The following is a 19,593-nucleotide window of genomic DNA, read 5'->3' on the forward strand; positions in this document are numbered from 1 at the left end:
GTGAGGTGGCATATGGCACCATGTGTCTTTTTAACAACTTCATCAGTTTCTTTTTAGAGTTGAAGTCTGTTGCTTTGCAGAATGAAGGGCTGCTATTCAGTCTAGTGCTATCAGTTATTTCCTTCCCATTCAACCTCCAGCCTTTGTCCAATGGTGGATTGGATAAGTCTCACAGGGGTTTTGACAATTCCTATTAAGGCAAAGGAAAATCCAGTGATTGGCCTGCTTTTAAGCAGTGGTAAAATTCCAAATCAGATGTTGCTCCTATTGCTGAAACTGCAGTTAGTATCATCAGTTCAGTTCAGTCGCTCAGCCGTGTCCGACTCTTTGCGGCCCCATGAATCAAAGCACGCCAGGCCTCCCTGTCCATCACCAATTCGCGGAGCATACCCAAAACTCATGTCCATTGAGTTGATGATGCCATCCAGCCATCTCATCCTCTGTCGTCCCCTTCTCCTCCTCCCCACAATCCTTCCCAGCATCAGGGTCTTTTCAAATGAGTCAGCTCTTCACATCAGGTGGCCAAAGTATTGGAGTTTCAGCTTCAACATCAGTCCTTCCAATGAACATCCAGGACTGATCTCCTGTAGGATGGACTGGTTGGAACTCCTTGCAGTCCAAGAGACTCTCAAGAGTCTTCTCCAACACCACACTTCAAAAGCATCAATTCTTCGGTGCTCAGCTTTCTTCACAGTCCAACTCACACATCCATACATGACCATTGGAAAAACCATACCCTTGACTAGATGGACCTTTGTTGACAAAGTAATGTCTCTGCTTTTTAATATGCTGTCTGGGTTGGTCATAACTTTCCTTCCAAGGAGTAAGCGTCTTTTAATTTCATGGCTGCAATCACCATCTGCAGTGATTTTGGAGCCCAAAAAAATAAAGTCAGCCACTGTTTCCGCATCTATTTGCCATGAAGTGATGGGACCAGATGCTGATATCTTAGTTTTCTGAATGTTGAGTTTTAAGCCAACTTTTTACTCTCCTCTCTCACTTTCATTAAGAGGCTGTTTAGTTCTTCTTCACTTTCTGCCATGAGGGTGGTGTCATCTGCATATCTGAGGTTATTGATATTTTTCCCGACAATCTGGATTCCAGCTTGTGCTTCTTCCAGCCCTGCGATTCCCATGATGTACTCTGCATATAAGTTAAATAAGCAGGGTGACAATATACAGCTTTGATGTACTCCTTTTCCTATTTGGAACCAGTCTGTTGTTCCATGTCCAGTTCTAACCGTTGCTTCCTGATCTGCATACATGTTTCACAAGAGGCAGGTCAGGAGGCCTGGTATTCCCATCTCTTGAAGAATTTTCCAGTTTCTTGTGATCCACACAGTCAAAGGCTTTGGCATAGTCAATAAAGCAGGAGTAGACATTTTTCTGGAACTCTCTTGCTTTTTTGATGATCCAGTGGATGTTGGCAATTTGATCTCTGGTTCCTCTGCCTTTTCTAAAACCAGCTTGAACATCTGGAAGTTCGTGGTTCACGTATTGCTGAAGCCTGTCTTGGAGAATTTTGAGCATTACTTTACTAGCATGTGAGATGAGTGCAATTGTGTGGTAGTTTGAGTGTTCTTTGGCATTGTCTTTCTTTGGGATTGGGATGATAACTGACCTTTTCCAGTCCTGTGGCCACTGCTGAGTTTTCCAAATTTGCTGGCATATTGAGTGCAGCACTTCCACAGCATCATCTTTCAGGATTTGAAATAGCTCAACTGGAGTTCCATCACCTCCACTAGCTTTGTTCATAGTGATGCTTTCTAAGGGCCACTTGATTTCACATTCCAGGATGTCTGGCTCTACGTGAGTGATTACACCATCGTGATTATCTAGGTCATGAAGATCTTTTTTGTACAGTTCTTCTGTGTATTCTTGCCGCCTCTTAATATCCTCTGCTTCTGTTTGGTCCATACTGTTTCTGTCCTTTATTGAGCCCATCTTGACATGAAATGTTCCCTTGGTATCTCTAATTTTCTTGAACAGATATCTAGTCTTTTCCATTCTATTGTTTTTCTCTAGTTCTTTGCATTGATCACTGAGGAAAGCTTTCTTATCTCTCCTTGCTATTCTTTGGAACTCTGCATTCAAATGGGTATATCTTTCCTTTTCTCCTTTGCTTTTTGCTTCTCTTCTTTTCAAGTTATTTGTAAGGCCTCCTCAGACAGCCATTTTGCTTTTTTGCATTTCCTTTCCATGGGGATAGTCTTGATCCCTGTCTTCTGTACAATGTCATGAACTTCTGTCCATAATTCATCAGGCACTCTATCAGATCTAGTCCCTTAAATCTATTTCTCACTTCCACTGTATAATCATAAGGGATTTGATGTAGGTCATACCTGAATGGTCTAGTGGTTTTTCCTACTTTCTTCAATTTAAGTCTGAATTTAGCAATAAGGAGCTCATGATCTGAGCCACAGTCAGCTCCCGGTCTTGTTTTTGGTGACTGTATAGAGCTTCTCCATCTTTGGCTGCAAAGAATATAATCAATCTGATTTCGGTGTTGGCCATCTGGTGACGTCCATGTGTAGAGTCTTCTCTTGTGTTGTTGGAAGAGGGATTTGCTATAACCAGTACGCTCTCTTGGCAAAACTCTATTAGCCTTTGCCCTGCTTCATTCTTTACTCCAAGGTCAAATTTGCCTGTTACTCTAGGTGTTTCTTGACTTCCTACTTTTGCATTCCAGTCCCCTATAATGAAAAGGACATCTTTTTGGGGTGTTAGTTCTAAAAAGTCTTGTAGGTCTTCATAGAACCATTCAACTTCAGCTACTTTAGCGTTACTGGTTGGGGCATTGGCTTAGATTACCATAATATTGAATGGTTTGCCTTGGAAAGTAACAGAGGTCATTCTGTCATTTTTGAGATTGCATCCAAGTACTGTATTTCAGACTCTTTCGTTGACTGTGATGGCTACTCCATTTCTTCTATGATATTCCTGCCCATAGTAGTAGATATAATGGTCATCTGAGTTAAATTCACCCATTCCAGTCCATTTTACTTCGCTGATTCCTAGAATGTCAATGTTCACTCTTGCTATATCCTGTTTGACTACTTCCAATTTGCTTTGATTCATGGACCTGACATTCCAGGTTCCTATGCAATATTGTTCTTTACAGCATTGGACCTTGCTTCTATCACCAGTCCCATCCACAGCTGAGTGTTGTTTTTGTTTTGGCTCCGTCCCTTCATTCTTTCTTGAGTTATTTCTCCACTGATCTCCAGTAGCATACTGAGCACCTACCGACCTGGGGAGCTCCTCTTTCAGTATCCTATCATTTTGCCTTTTCATACTGTTCATGGGGTTCTCAAGGCAAGAATACTGAAGTGGGTTGCCATTCCCTTCTCCAGTGGGCCACATTCTGTCAGACCTCTCCATCATGACCCATCAGTCTTGGGTGGCCCCACACGGCATGGCTTAGTTTCATTGAGTTAGACAAGGCTGTGGTCCATGTGATCAGATTGGCTAGTTTTCTGTGATTATGATTTCAGTGCGTCTGCCCTCTGATGCCCTATTGCTGAACTACAGTTAGCATCATAGGTAAGCCTGAAAAACTCAGAGTATCTGGGGGCTTTGGTGGCTCAGACGGTAGAGTGTCTGCCTGCAATGCAGGAGACCTTGGTTCAGTCCCTGGGTCAGGAAGATGCCCTGGAGAAGGAAATGGCAACCCACTCCAGTACTCTTGCCTAGAAAATTCTATGGATGGAGGAGCCTGGTGGTCTACAGTCTATGGGGTCACAAAGAGTCGGACATGACTGAGTGACTTCACTTTAGAGATACCTACGTACAGGACAAACATGTCATAGTTTCCTGTGCAGAGATGCACCACTTCAAAATCTTTTAGTACAGGGTGCTTTTGTGTATTATAAGTATTTAGAAGAGGAAAGCTTTTACATACATGTGGATATGCATGTGTGTGTGTTTGTGTGAGATGCTCTCAAAACAGACTCTTTTGGTTATTACAAAACTCAAGACAAAATTTAAAAATAAGATAGGGAAGCCTGGACTGCTGCAGTCCATAAGGTCATAAAGAGCTGGACACATCCTAGTTACTGAAAAATAACAAAAGGTTCAATATCAGGGAAATATTAATAATGATCTTTCAACATATGAAGCCATTTAGTTGATATCATAAAGGTTATACAACAATGTTACAACAGTTATCAATTAATGGTAAAAATGGAAAATATGAACTATCTGTACTCTGATCATATCTAAATGTGTATGTATACAGAAAAAATGTGAAAAAGAACACATTAAATTGTTGATTTGGTAGGAATATTTTTCTTCCTATTTTAGAGCTTAATTTTATTAAAAGGTAATCTATAAGGCATATATTAAAGTATATATTTATTAGGTTTCAATATAAATAAGAAAATGAAATAAAGTGTGCTATTTGTCATGTGCCAAGTCTTTTATATATTTGATAGTCACAGTTATGTTGTGAGGCAGGCATTATGCCCATTTCACAAATTAACAGACCAAGGCCAATTAACCAAGGCTAAATTAATTTCCCAAGGTTACCAGAGCAATAAGTGCAAAGTAAAATTTAATGTTCTTTCAATTGTATTAGACTCTTACAGTGCAAATGATTGAAATGAAGTGAATAAAAAAAATCTGTTAGCTTACTATGAGTACATGTATCTGGAGAGAAAGAGAACAAAAATATTAAGATTAAAAAATAATCTGTTCAGAACTAGTTTACTCTTAGACAAATGATAAGCCTAATTTTCTGTTGTATTTTAAACAGATCAAGTTATTTCCACTGATCTTAGTGTTCCCAACAAGCAAAATTCTAAAATAACTCCTCTATCAGCAATCAAAACAAAATGTGTTTTGTCAAATTAAAAATAAAATAAAATTAAAAAAATTAATATTTGTACACATGGAGTGTATATGACAAAGGCAATGACAACCAGGCATCAAAGACAGTCTGTTGGAATCAGGGGAATAAAGGATAATAGATGGCGACTCAGAGGGGTTGAGACAGAATAAGCAAATGTTGGGAGTATTTCTGCAGATAGAAGCAACTGTGTTTTGCTGAAAGTTTTAACTTTCGTTTCAGGTTCAAATGATTTGTTAACAAAAGAAACCACTTGTTATACACAAATAAGCAATTCAGGTATTTAATGAAGAATTGTCTAATTCATTTCCAGTATATAATCATTAAATGAAAAGAGAAATAGAAACAGTGAAGGAAAGTAATAGCACAAATTTTACCAAATTGGGCTGATCAACATCCAGACTCAAACAGCACTGGGAAGTCCCCTATAACAGCAACCTGGAGTCCCAGTTGGGTAAAAGTCTTGGGCCGCGCATTCACTCCAAGAGTTAGACTTCAAAGTTGTAGTTTGGGAGTTCCTGCTTATAATCCCAAGCCACAAACCGATATCATTATCAATTTGCCAGCAAATTGCGGCTCTCATTTTATGTTAATCTTTTTTTTTTAATACAATGCTGTTTGTTTTGTCTTGCAAATCTTGGAATGTTGTTAATCCCCTGGCATGGCTGGCCAAACATTCTCCAGGTGCTCAACAATTCCAAGATTCACCCTCTGTCTTATCTATGGTGCTGCTAGGTTTGCACTCGCAGCAGGCAAGTAGTCAGGGCAGTGTCCAGGCAGGTCAGAAGCAAGATCAGAGGCCTGCTCTGCTTTCTTGTCTTTGAAGACAGAACAGTGCTACTTTTATTTAATTTCCCTAACAAACTGGCAATGCCCAAGTCAAGACTAAAAAGGTCATGACCCTTTCAAGAACAATGTTAGCAGCATATATTAGCAGAATGCCAAAAAATAACATCAGACATACCATAATCAAAAGACTGCCAGGAGAGTGACATTACCATTATTACAATATAGCTCACTCATGAATTTTCTCCCTTTCATAAGCAGAACAGCTAACAACTATTCAAGAACAAGATACTGAGAGAATCCTAGAACTTGAGGATTATGCTGAAGGATACCTTTGAACCACAGAGACCAAGAGAGACTACATAAAAAGAGTAAGAGAAGAAGATGAACATATACCACTTTATCTTTCCCCTAGGCCAGTGTAGCACCATGCAGAGAGGTTTACCAGCTTTAGAGCTGTTTCTTCCACTGCACCTGGACATTCATTCAAGGCTGAATTCAGCCTCCAAACTGTTCAGTCAGGAAACCTAACCAGAGTAAGTGGAAATCACTGTTATCCCATCCAATACTGCTTACAGTGGCATTTGAAAAGAGAGCACAGCCTGTGGCTTTTCTGTTTGCAAAGAAAAACTGGTGGGCTCCTCAAACCATGGAATTTAGTGCATAATCTTGCCTAATTTAGGGCCTGAAACAATGAGCTGTACAGGTCCTGGGTCCTTTCCTGCCATCCTACAGGGCAGGGAAGCTAATACACTTCCTATTCACTAAGTACATATAGCATGCTGTCCCAAACACTTAGTAAGCCACACCAAAGAGCACAGGAAACCACAGAATCCATCCTATAGTCTCAGGTAAATAGGAAACCAAGCCAGCAGATCAATCCAACTGTTCTCGGTCAGTGACACTCTGTCCCCAACCTTAGAGCCTGAACACTGCTTCACCAAAAATAAACCATTATGGCAGGCCCCACCTGCCCAAAAATATTATCAGGAGACATCCCAGAAACCCAAACTGAGCTGATTGGTAAAAATGTGTTTCTTCCAAAGCAAACCTAGAAGGGGAACTTGCTTACTCAAATGTGCAGATACCAGTGTAAAAAAATTAAGGATCACATACACACACAAACCCAGATAAATATGATACCATCAGAGAAAGTTAATCAAGCTCTAAACTCTGATACTAAAAAATGATGATCTGTGCATTCCAGACAAAGACTTCCAATCAATCCTCTTAAAGAACTTTCCTGAACTATAGGAACACAGACTTACAACTAAATGAAGTTAGGCTCATATTAGAAGAACAAAAGAAAACATTTGGCATAGCAAAGGAAACTATCAAAACAAAACAACAAAATAGAAATACTAGAGTGAAAAAATGTAGTAATTGAACTGAAAAATTAAATAGAGAGTTCCAAAGCAAACAACTATGCAGAAGAAAAAGTCAGCAATGTGAAAGACTGATGTTAGAAATTTCCAGGAAGAGAAATAAAAAGAGAAAAAGACTAAAAATAAAGAAACCCTACCAGACTTATGAGACACAATAAAAAGAAACAATACTTACATTATGAGAATCCCAAGAGAAAAGTAAGAGAAAAGAATAGAAAGTGTATTTAAAACAATAATAACCAAAAATGTTATGAACATGAGGAGAGAAATGAATATCCAGATCTGTCAGGCTCAAAGGATGTCAAATAGATTGAACCTCACTAGAGCTATACCAATACGCATTATAATTAAATTGATGAATTGAAAGATAAAGAAAACAATCAAGCAGCAAGATAAAAGAGAGATTACATATAGGGAAATCCCCATAAGACTGTCAGCAGATTTATCAACGCAAATTTTTGAGACAAATAGAGGAAGGGATGACATTTAAAATATTGAAAGAAAATATGTGTTAACCAAGAATAGCATACCCTGCACAGCTCTTATTCAAAAATGAAGGAGGGATAAACACTTTCTCAAATAAACAAAAGCTGTGGGACTTCATTATCACCAGAACTGCCTTACCAAAATGTTAAAGAAGTTCATTTTGAATGGAAGTGAAAGAACACTACTGTAATCACAAAAACACAAAAAGTTAACATAAATCTTACCAGTGATTTTGAATATATAGTCTTAGTTAACTCTTCCAATGTGGCAATCAGTTCAGTTCAGTTCAGTTCAGTCGCTCAGTCCTGTCCGATTCTCTGCGACCCCATGAACCGCAGCACACCAGGCCTCCCTGTCCATCAACAACTTCCGGAGTCTACCCAAACTCATGTGCATTGAGTCAGTGATGCCATCCAACCATCTCATCCTCTGTCATCCCCTTCTCCTCCTGCCCTCAATCTTTCCCAGCATCAGGGTCTTTTCAAATGAGACAGCTCTTCGCATCAGGGGGCCAAAGTATTGGAGTTTCAGCTTCAACATCAGTCCTTCCAATGAACACCCAGGACTGATCTCCTTTAAGATGGACTGGTTGGGTCTCCTTGCAGTTCAAGGGACTCTCAGGAGTCATCTCCAACGTCACAGTTCAAAAGCATCAATTCTTCAGCACTCAACTTTCTTTATAGTCCAAATCTCACATCCATACATGACTACTGGAAAAGCCATAGTCTTGACTAGACGGACCTTTGTTGACAAAGTTCTGTCTCTGCTTTTTAATATGCTGTCTAAGTTGGTCATGACTTTTCTACCAAGGAGTAAGAGTCTTTTAATTTCATAGCTGCAATCAATAGTGATGCAAATTAACTTACAACCCTAATTTAAAAGTTAAGAACAGCAAAAATAACTGTAAATACAATAATCTGTTACTCCTTACACAATTCTAATAAAATCAACTTGTTATCAGTTTGAAATAGCTGATAAAAGTACAAAGTAGCTCAGATTATGAGCTCTTAATCATAAAATTCAGGTTTGAATTGAAGAAAGTAGGGAAAATCACTTGGTCATTCAGGTATTACCTGAGTGATTCAGGTATGACCTAAATCAAATCCCTTATGATTATACAATGAAGATGACAAATAGATTTAAGGGATTAGCGCTGGTACACCGATTGCTTGGAGAACTACGGATGGAGGTTCATAATACTGTACAGGAGGCAGTGACCAAAATTATCCCAAGGAAAAAGAAAGGCAAGGGAAAGTGGTTGTCTGAAGAGGCTTTAAAAATAGCTGAGGAAAGAAGAGAAGTGAAAGGCAATGGAAAAAGGGAATGATATACCAAACTGAATGCAGAGTTCCAAAGAATAACACAGAGCACAGAGCGATAAGAAGGCCTTCTTAAGAGAACAATGCAAAGAAATAGAGGAAAACAATAGAATGAAAAAGACTAGAGATCTCTTCAAGAAAATTGGAGATATCAAGGGAACATTTCATGCAAGAATAGGCACAATAAAGGACAAAAGTGGTAAGGAACTAACATAAACAAAAGATATTAAGAAGAGGTGGCAAAAATACAAAGAAGAACTATAGAGGAAAGGTCTTAACGATCAGGATAATGATGATGATGTATTCATTCACCTAGAGATGGACATCCTGGAGTGTGAAGTCAAATCAGCCTTAGAACATATTACTATGAACAAAGCTAATACAGGTGATGGAGTTCCCACTGAGTTATTGAAAATCATAAAAGATGATACTAAGTGCTGCACTAAATATGTCAACATATTTGAAAAAATCAGCAGTGGTCACAGGACTGAAAAAAGTCAGGTTTCATTTCATTCTCAGAGAAGAGCAATGACAAAGAATGTTCAAACTACCACACAATTGTGCACATTTCACATGCTAGCAAAGTGATGCTCAAAATTTTTCAAGCTAGGTTACAACAATATGTGAATCAAGATTTTTCAGACGTATAATCTGTGTTTCAAAGAGGCAGAGGAATCAGAGATCAACATTTGTTGGATCATGGAAAAAGCAAAGGAATTCCAGAAAAATATCCATTTCTGGTTCTTTTATTATGCTAAAGAATTTGACTATGTGGATCACAACAAACTGTGGAAAATTCTTAAAGTGAAGGGAATATTTTAAGATCTTTTAAATATTTAAGACTCAGACCACCTTACCTGAATCCTGAAGAATCTGTATGTAGGTAAAACAACAACAACAACAACAGAACAGTTAGATTTGGACATGGAAGAAATGACAGTTTCAAAATTGGGAAAGGAATATGACAAAACTATATCTTGTTACCATGCTTATTTAACTTATATGCAGAGTACATCATGCGAAATGCTGGGGCTGAATGAATCACAAGCACAAATCAAGATTGCAGGGAGAAATATCAACAACCTCAGATGAACAGATGATACCACTCTAATAGAAAGTGAAGAGGAACTCTCGAGCTTTTTGATGATGGTGAAAGAAGAGAGTGAAAAAGCTGTCTTGAAACTCAACATTCAAAAAACTAAGGTCATAGCATCCTGATCCATCACTTCATATCAACTCTAAGGGGGAACAATGGAAGTGATGACAGATTTTATTTTCTTAGGCTCCAAAATCACTGTGTATGGTGACCAGAGCCATGAAAATAAAGACACTTCTTCCTTGGAAGGAAAATAATACCAAACCTAGACAGAGTATTAAAAAGCAGAGATGTCACTTTGCCGACAGGGGTCTGTATAGTCAAATCTATGGTTTTTCCAGTAGTCATGTATAAATATAAGAGTTGGACCATAAAATTCTTTGGCTTAGCACCAAAGAATTAATGTTTTCAAATTGTAGTTCTACAGAAGACTTTTGAGAGTCTCTTGGACTGCAAGGAGATCAAACCAGTCAAACCTGTCATTCCATTCTACAAAGTCACAAGAGCCCTCTTTCTTCCACATAGTCAGAAGTCACATTGAGTACACACAGGAGAAGGGACAGAATCTATGAGGCTAAGCAAGTACCTACAAGATGATGTGACTTAAAAGGATTACTTAGACTACTGATTTGGATAAAGTCTTAAACCTGATTGAACTAAATAAATGTTCTTTTATATCAATTGAATAGAGGATCACGAAGAAACAGCACATCAGTTTTAAGAGACATTCTCTGCATTTAGTACCAGTGCAGTTAAATTATCTGTATTAATGAACACAAATCCCCTCATATAGTATGTATGTTTATACATATATACTCGTAAGTAAATGTGTGTATGCACATATTCATATGTCTTACTGACAGTATAACTATTGCTCCAGTGGTTTTTACCACACCAGAGAACAGATAAATCATCTGATCAGGAATCTATTTGCCAAGTATCTGAATCCATATTGCACATAGATTTTGTTATTTCATGCCACCTGTAATTCACATTCATGTGGAGCTGGGATTGCTTTTGAAATATTATTGAAATACTAATTACAGCATATTCTCAAAATTTTTACAGCTCCCCCAAATTTAATCTTTACCTAGAACCTATATTAATACTTATTTTATAGCACTAGCCACTCTTTGGAGAAGGCAATGGCAACCTGCTCCAGTACTCTTGCCTGGAAAATCCCATGGACAAACGAGCCTGGTAGGCTGCAGTACATGGGGTCGCTAAGAGTCGGACATGACTGAGCGACTTCACTTTCATGCATTGGAGAAGGAAATGGCAACCCACTCCAGTGTTCTTGCCTGGAGAATCCCAGGGACGGGGAGCCTGGTGAGCTGCCGTGTATGGGGTCGCACAGAGTCGGACATGACTGAAGTGACTTAGCAGCAGCAGCAGCACTTTAACAACAACAACAACAAAGTTGTAGAAGTAAGAAAAGATAGAGCTGTCATTCTTTTATAATCTTATAAATATACATATAGTTTCAACCTTAATTTATCCAGAAAATGCTTTCTTCTCTGTGTGTTGTATAGAAAGGATTCTACATGACTGTATTTGAAGAAAATTGATCACTTACAGTCTAACCCTTATTTGAAATATTTCCTCATTCAATGTTCATTGTAGCACTATTTATAATAGCTAGGACATGGAAGCAACCTAGATGTCCATCGACAGATGAAAGGATGAAGAAGCTGTGGTACATATATACAATAGAATATTACTTAGCCATAAAAGGAACTCATTTGTGTCAGTTCTAATGAGGTGGATGAACCCAGAGCCTATTATAGAGAGTGCAGTAAGTCAGAAAAATAAAAACAAATATCATATATTAGTGCCTATATATGGAATCTAGAAAGATGGTACTGAATAATCAATTTGCAGGGCAGTCATGGAGATGCAGAAACAGAGAACAGACTTGTGAACACTGAGGGGGTAGGGGAAGATGGGATGAATGGAGAGAGTAGTAAGGAAATATACATTACCATATGTAAAATAGATAATCAGTAGGAATTTGCTGTATGATTCAGGGAGCTGAAACCAGGGCTCTGTGACAACCTAGAGTGCTGGGGTGGGGTGGGAGATGAGAGGGAGGTTCAAGAGAGAGGGGACATATGTATATCTATGGCTGACTCATGTTGATGTATGGTAGAAAGCAACACAATATGGTAAAGCAGTTATCCATCAAATAACAAAATTAAAACAAACAAAAAAGCCTATAACCTTTAACTTTTAAATTGAATAATGAGTGTACAGTAATTTATTTTAAATGAATCACACATCATTTTTATGGTATATGTGTGTATGCTGTGTGTGTTTATGTATAACTGTGAAGACATATTCACATATATGTGTTTTTATCTGGACATGTACATGTGAAGTACAAAGTATGATATATAACAGCATTATATGTCATATAGTATGTTTTATGGATTTCCTAGATGGTGCTAGTGTAAAGAATTTGCTTGCCAGTGCAAGAGATGCAAGAGACACGGGTTCAATCCCTGGGATTGGAAGATCCCTTAAAGGAGGAAATAGCAAGCCTCTCCATTATTCTTCCTGGAAAATTATATGAACAGAGGAGCCTGGTGGGCTATAGTTCATGGGGTTGCAAACAGTCAGACAAGACTGAGCACACACACACACACACATAATATGTTATATATTTATAATATATACACATATATTTAGATATACATATTTTACACACATACTTTATTTACACACACATAACTTTTAATTAAAAGTCTTATGAACAGCCATGTACAATTTTGTGAGTGACATTGGCAGAACCTACCTATTTAAAAAGATTTTGTTGCAAATTATCCCACTCTAAAAATTTTTAATTGAAGTATAGCCAGTTTACAATACTGTGTAAATTTCAGTTGTACAACAAAGTAATTCAGTTATATGCATATATATATAAATATATATATACACATATCAGATTATTTCCTCATTACTGGTTATTGCAAGATATTGAATATAGTTCCCTGTGCTATACAGTAAATCCTCGTTTCCTGTCTATTTTATGTGTAGTGGTTTGTATACAACTATAAACTTCTAAATGTCCCTCTATCAAATTTTTAAAAATTTGTAATGAATATCAAACACAATACTAAAGGAAAATTAAGACCTCAGAAAACTAAGATAGTTTAATTGTTTTACCAAACTGGAATATTTTGAAATTGAGGGGGAAAAAAAGCAATTTTTAATGCCATGATGTGCTGTGTGTATGCTAAGTAGCTTCAGTCGTGTCTGACTCTTTGGGACCCGATTTGGACTAGCATCCGCCAGGCTCCTCTGTCCATGGGATCCTCCAGGCAAGAACACTGAAGTGGATTGCCATGCCCTTCTCCAGGGGATCTTCTTAACTCAGGGATCAAATCCGCATCTCTTACATCTTCTGCACTGTTAGGCAGGTTCTGTACTAGTAGCGCCATCTGGGAAGCCATAAGAGGCATCAAATGGGACTGTTACAGACAAACAACAAGAATGACCAGCCCACTAAAATCAGGTTCTATGATTCTATTGTGAAAGGAGATGCAGAGCTAATCCACTCCTTCCTTTGGTGCTGGTGCTGGTAGGGGTTTGGACAGTGTGCTTGTGGGGTTTAGGCTCTGTCAGCACCTGCCGATGGAGTGCATCCATCTCTCCAAGTGACTCTCCTTCAGGCACTGAGTCACTGCTCAGTCAACACCTGCTTAATCCTGCTGCCAGTTTTTTTCATTCCATTATTCCCTCCCCACCCAACATTTAAATGGCAACCTGGTCCCCAATCTGCAGTAAATTAAAAGAAGAAAAAAAATGACTTCACCAGAATTTATCTTGTGACCTAAACAAGTTTCTCATGATTGACCAACATTTAAATTCACATATTTAATGAAGTGCTTTCTAAGGAAAGAAGATTAATCTAGATGTTTTCTTCTCTGTATGGTAGATAGACGCCTGTCATCTTTTGATGTGTTTTCCTTTGCACATTTTCGTTCTGAAACTCTTCCATCTTTAGGCAGTATCACTCATCCTGAAGTTACTCTCTGGAGAAAGATGTCTTTTCTGATCATATTTTCATTTCTCAGAAAAATTTTATATTTTAGTACCTCAGTCTCAGCACTATTCTCATATATACTTACTTACTTGAGGAAGATATGAGTGACAGAAAGTTGGTACTTCCTTTTATATGGGCAAAAAGTGCAAAGGTAATTTTAATATTAGAATTTATTTTAGGTTAGTATATTCAAGAGAATGCATATAGTATAATTTCTTGTCTCCCTCAAATTCCTTTGAAAAGAGAGGTGCCGTGATTGTTCACATCTAACTCAAGAGCTGTTAGTTTCTTTTTATCTCTTTTCACAAGTTTTAGATTCTGTATATCATACTTCATATAAGTAAGACCCTTTGTTTCAGCTGCTCAAACTTTCCATTGTCAAGAAACTGCTCAATGACCTCCAAACTCTTGCCTTTTAATTACATCATTGGATGAACTAAAAGAAAATAGTCACTTTTAATGAACCACAAATTAGATCAATAAACTATCGAAAATTGGATCCCAAGACAGCTCCTTATCAATTGTTTTTTATTCTCCATCTCCCTCAATAGAACTATGGATTGAAGCTATCCACCTTCTAATGAATGTCTAGGCTTTACTTAAAGTATTATATCCGGTTAGCAACACAATAACCAATATTTCCAGAATGGCATTTGATTTCACAGATGCAAAGGTTGGGATATAAAGTTGATTCTGTATTCCTAAGGAAAAACATCACCTTATTGAAGCAGTCTAATGAGAGCTATCTGTCCAAACTGCATGGTGGCTGAAAACTGACCCAGTCAACAGGAACTTCTAGGCTCCAGGGACGCCCAGAACTTTTGGAATTATTTACCTGGATGAGTCTACTTCATCCCCTATCTACCTCGTTCCTCATGTCCTTCATCATTCTCTGTGGGTGACATATGTACCTATGTCCTCCTTCACCCCTTCATATTTCACTCCACTTTGTCTCAAGTCTTGAATATTCTCCAATCTTTTCTTCAGGTCTCAGGGAACTTGAACAACTCTTAGAGTAACATTGGTAAGTGGATTCTTGACAACTAGAGCCACTTGAGGTTTGATCTCTGGGTTGGGAAAGTCCCCTGGAGTAGTAAATGGCAATCGTCTCTAGTATGCTTACCTGGAAAAATTCCACGGACAGAGGAGCCTAGCAAGCTACAGTCCATGGGGTCACAGGGGGTTGGATACCACTAAGCACACACACAAACCACCACACAAAGTAATGTGTTTCTTTGTTTCTAGTGAGCATTTGAAACTTTTTCTAGACTACAAAAATCAAAAATGTGTGGTCATGTTCATGATCCAACACATTATCATGCATTGTTCAGTCATACAATGCTTGAAACAGATTTCAATTTAAGTTATTTGGAGTCTGGTACCTACACAGTTCCATTTCCACAGGCCAGATTATTCAATTCTATGCTAAGTGTTTCTTTGTTAAGTGTATAATCTTTGTTCTCCAAACTTGGAATTTCAAACATGAACAAAAGTAGAGTAGAATAACATTATGTTATAAAACCCAGTGTATTTATTATCTATATTACAAAATTCATAATATATAAGTATTTCTGTTAACTTTATGCCCCCACCTCCACTATCTTCAATGGATTATTTTGAGCCTAATTTCAGGCAATATATAATTTTATCTGTAAATAGCTCATAGTTATAAAAATGTAAGGAATTTTTTTCTTTAAAAATCACACCTGCAAGACCATTAACACACCACAGGCAAAAAATTAGACTGGTTATAGAATCAAGTGTCAAGTAAGTGTCCAAATGTCCACAGTTATCTTACTCATAGCTTCTATCTTTTCTACTCTCCATGAAACTATTGTGCTTAATTTGACTGATTAAAATCAGAACCTAAATAAGGTTGACCAATAGCATTTGGTTGCTGTCACCAAAGTCTCTTATACTCTGTCAATTTCTCCTTTTTTTAAATCTTGTAATTTATTCTTGGAGACTTCGAGTTCATCACCTTTGCCTCCATATCCACCCATTATCTTATTACACTGAGTTCACTGGCAGGACTTAAGTTCATCTTATGTATAGGCAGGTATCCCACTGCCTCAGTGAGAGACCAGAGTTTCACAAAGAAGACCATTTTGCTCAAGGACATATTTCCTAAAACCTGCAAGGGTGTGCCATTGCTTGAAGTAGAGCTTCATTTCTTCTGATCCCAAAAATGTCTCAGGCAAAGTGGTTTTTATTTCGGGAGGAGGGTGTCAAGAAAACATCAATCATAGAGGAAAGAGGGCTTTAGTTACATCATCAGGATGGTCCAGATATTTCTGTTTCACAGAGACTCCAGGGGCTATGTCCTGCAGAAGATGTGAGAAGAGCCTGCTGGTAGACCCTAGGCCTGAACACTTGCATAAACAGGAGCCCAGGTCCTCAGCTCTTCCACAAACCTCCTCTGTGATGCCAGTGTGAAGCCTGGGGCAATTAAAAATATAAATCTTGATAGATTGGGACAATATTACAGATATATTACCAAACAGAATGGAGAAACTAGAGGATGCAGAGAGTTGTCAGGTTGCTCTATTCTTTTGAAATATTTATTCATTTATATTTGGCTGTGCCAGGTCTTAGCTGTGGCACCCAGGATCTTCATGCAGCATCAGGGATCTCTAGTTGCAGTATGCGGGTTCTTAGTTCTGGCATGTGGGATCTAGTTCCCTGTCAAGAATTTGAACCTGGGCCCCCCACACTGGGAGCATGGAAACTTAGCCACTGGACCACCAAGGAAGTCCCCAGATTGCTCTATTCTTGAACTATTTCCAACAAGATTTTAAAAATCAATTACTTAATTTCATTATCATAGTTTCTTGAATATCTAGGGATAGAATATCTAGCCCTTTGGTCCTAATATTCAAAGAACCTGTGATTTGATTCATGAAACAAACAGCATACAGAGAGGATTTGCTATAGCTAAGGGGTGTCTTGAGCAGAGAAGCACCATTGGTAAAGTCAAAATGGTGGAAGTGAATCTCATATTGTGAAGAGAAACCACACACACATACATCAGACTCAGTTTGTGTATACAAGGAAGAATGTTATCTTCACTGTAATTTCAGGGTAAAAGATTAAAAATGAAACAAGCAACTATATCGAGTCAAGTCAGAATATTTTATTTAAAATAAACACTTAACGTCTTAGTTTTGGCTGCCATAACAAAATACCATAGACTGGCTACATTATAAAGAACAGAAACTTATTTCTCACAGTTCTGGAGGCTGAAACTCTGAGATAAGGGTGCCAGCATGGTCAGGTTCTTGTGAGAGCCTGAGGAAGCAGAGTAAGGGGACATTTCGGGGTCTCTAATAAGAACCCAATTCAAAGATCCAACCCTAACATCATCACATTAGGAGTTAGGATTTCAACACATGTCTTAGAGTGACACAAGCATCCAATTCTTTGCACTTAGCTTTCATAATAATTAAGTAAAGTGGGAACATAATTATGAGGTCATTGATTTGTGACCAGATTCCTTCCTTAGGGAGACCAACTTTGTTTACATTCAGGATGAAACCGGATAAAACTCATGAGACAAGGGCTCAGGGCCGGGGCAATGGGATGACCCAGAGGGATGGGATGCGGAGGGAGGTGGGTGGGGGGTCCAGGAAGGGGAACACATGTAAACCCATGGCTGATTCATGTCAATGTATGGCAAAACTATTACAATATTGTAAAGTAATTAGCCCCCAACTAAAATAAATAAATTTATTAAAAAAAAAAAAAAACCTCTCTGATTCTAGTTAATACATCCTGTGAGCCTCAGCTTCTTATTATAAAAACAAAGAGCTGCAACCTATTTTAAATAACAGAAAAGCAGCATAGCTTTGATGCACTGCTTCTTCCAGGCTTGAGGAGACTGGGAAAGGAGAGCTGTGATAGTTTTGACAAAGCACAGCATCACCTTTGCCTTAAGGAGGCTGCTAAGTTAATAGACTATCACTACTTTGCTTTAAAACTTTTCCCACTTTTTTAATTTCAAAGTTTGCAGAGAAGATCTCTTCTTGGTAATTAATACATTTCCACTTTCAGAAATGACAGGCTAAAGTTCTTACCCAGATGGAAGCAAACTGCTTTTTGGCTTCTCTTCTTGAGCAGCAGCCAATGCCACCATGGGTTTCTGGGTGAAATCCCAATGCAGAGACTCCCGAATCGCTGGCTTGTGGGCAGAACACTCAATGTCTACCAGGTTTGTGCCAATCAGAAAAAAAATTAAGAAATATAAAAATATATAACTACATCTTCAAACATTTCCATATTAGTTCAGAGAGGTTATTTGCTAGAGGATTTTTATTTTTTTTAAATTGTAAAAAATAATTATTACAAAATTTTGCTGTATTAAATAGACCTTGCTTTTCTCACACACACAAAAAATATATGTTTGCATGTGTGTGTGTTTGTGTGTATATCAGATTGACAGGTGTATCACTGAGTAATAAAATCAAGCAAATCTGAGTGGTGAGAAATGAAAATCTCTCAATCTCTGCTTAGTTACAAAAGTAATTCAATAATTAGTGATAGTTTGAGAATAATGTAAAGATTATCTTTTGCATAAAACTTCATATTTGTCTTAAGCTGCATAGAGGGTAGAATTTGATTTAAGAGGAACATGGGCATATATTTTTTTCAAAACTGGAAAATATGATTCTGGTCAAGTCAATGCCTCTGAGAGAAACTTCAGAATGTAGAAATCACCTCAACATTGTGTTCTTCCATGAAGAGAACACATTTCTTCCTAGTTGAGGACAGTCTTTTGGCAGAAGGGAGAAAAGTGGCAAGGGGGGAAGGAATGGGCTACTTCCTGGTAGTGGGAATCACTCTGTGTTCATTATAAAACAAAAGTCACCTTGAAATACTAATTTATGGGTCATTTGAACAGCAAAAAGTAGAAGCCAGGAAGGGTATATCTGAGAAGAGCTAGGAAGCAACTTATAGATGAACCAAGAATCAGGACTAGCATTGAAGGAATGAAGGAATGATGTGCTGAATAGAGAAAATTTCATCATGTCTGAAAGCCTCCTTCAATCCATTTAAATTATTTGTGAGGATAAAAATGCTCTGTTTTTTCTCTACATATTAAAGAGTGAAAGTAGGTATGTTTACCAGTGTCTACACTATTTTAAATAAGTAAGTCTTGAAGAAATTAATGACTACATGTCTTAAGAGTTTAGATTATACAATTTACTTTTTATAAACCTATATCTAAATAGCATTGGTCTCTGTGTATCTATGTGCACAAGATGTATTAATAGCTATGTGCTTAGTTGCTCAGTTGTGTCTGACTCTTTGCAACCCCATGGACAGCAGCCCAGCAAGCACCTCTGTCCATGGGGATTCTCCAGGCAGCAATACTGAAGTGGGTTGCCATGCCCTCCTCCAGGGGATCTTCCCAACCGAAGGGTTGAACCCAGGTCTCACACATTGCAGGTAGATTCATTACTGTTTGAGCCACCAGGGAAGTCCCATTAATAGGTAAAGAGAATATTTTCACCAAATATAGGTATGACAGAGATGGTAGTTCATTGACTTTTCCTTTAGCAATTCCCAATATTCTTTTTTTTTTAACCTTAAAATTTTAGGAAATTGTTCTCTTGAAACAAGTTAAGCTATGCT

This window comes from Giraffa tippelskirchi, chromosome 3 (genome assembly GCF_054371585.1).
Source record: "Giraffa tippelskirchi isolate mGirTip1 chromosome 3, T2T-mGirTip1v1.2.pri, whole genome shotgun sequence".
Lineage (NCBI taxonomy): Eukaryota > Metazoa > Chordata > Mammalia > Artiodactyla > Giraffidae > Giraffa > Giraffa tippelskirchi.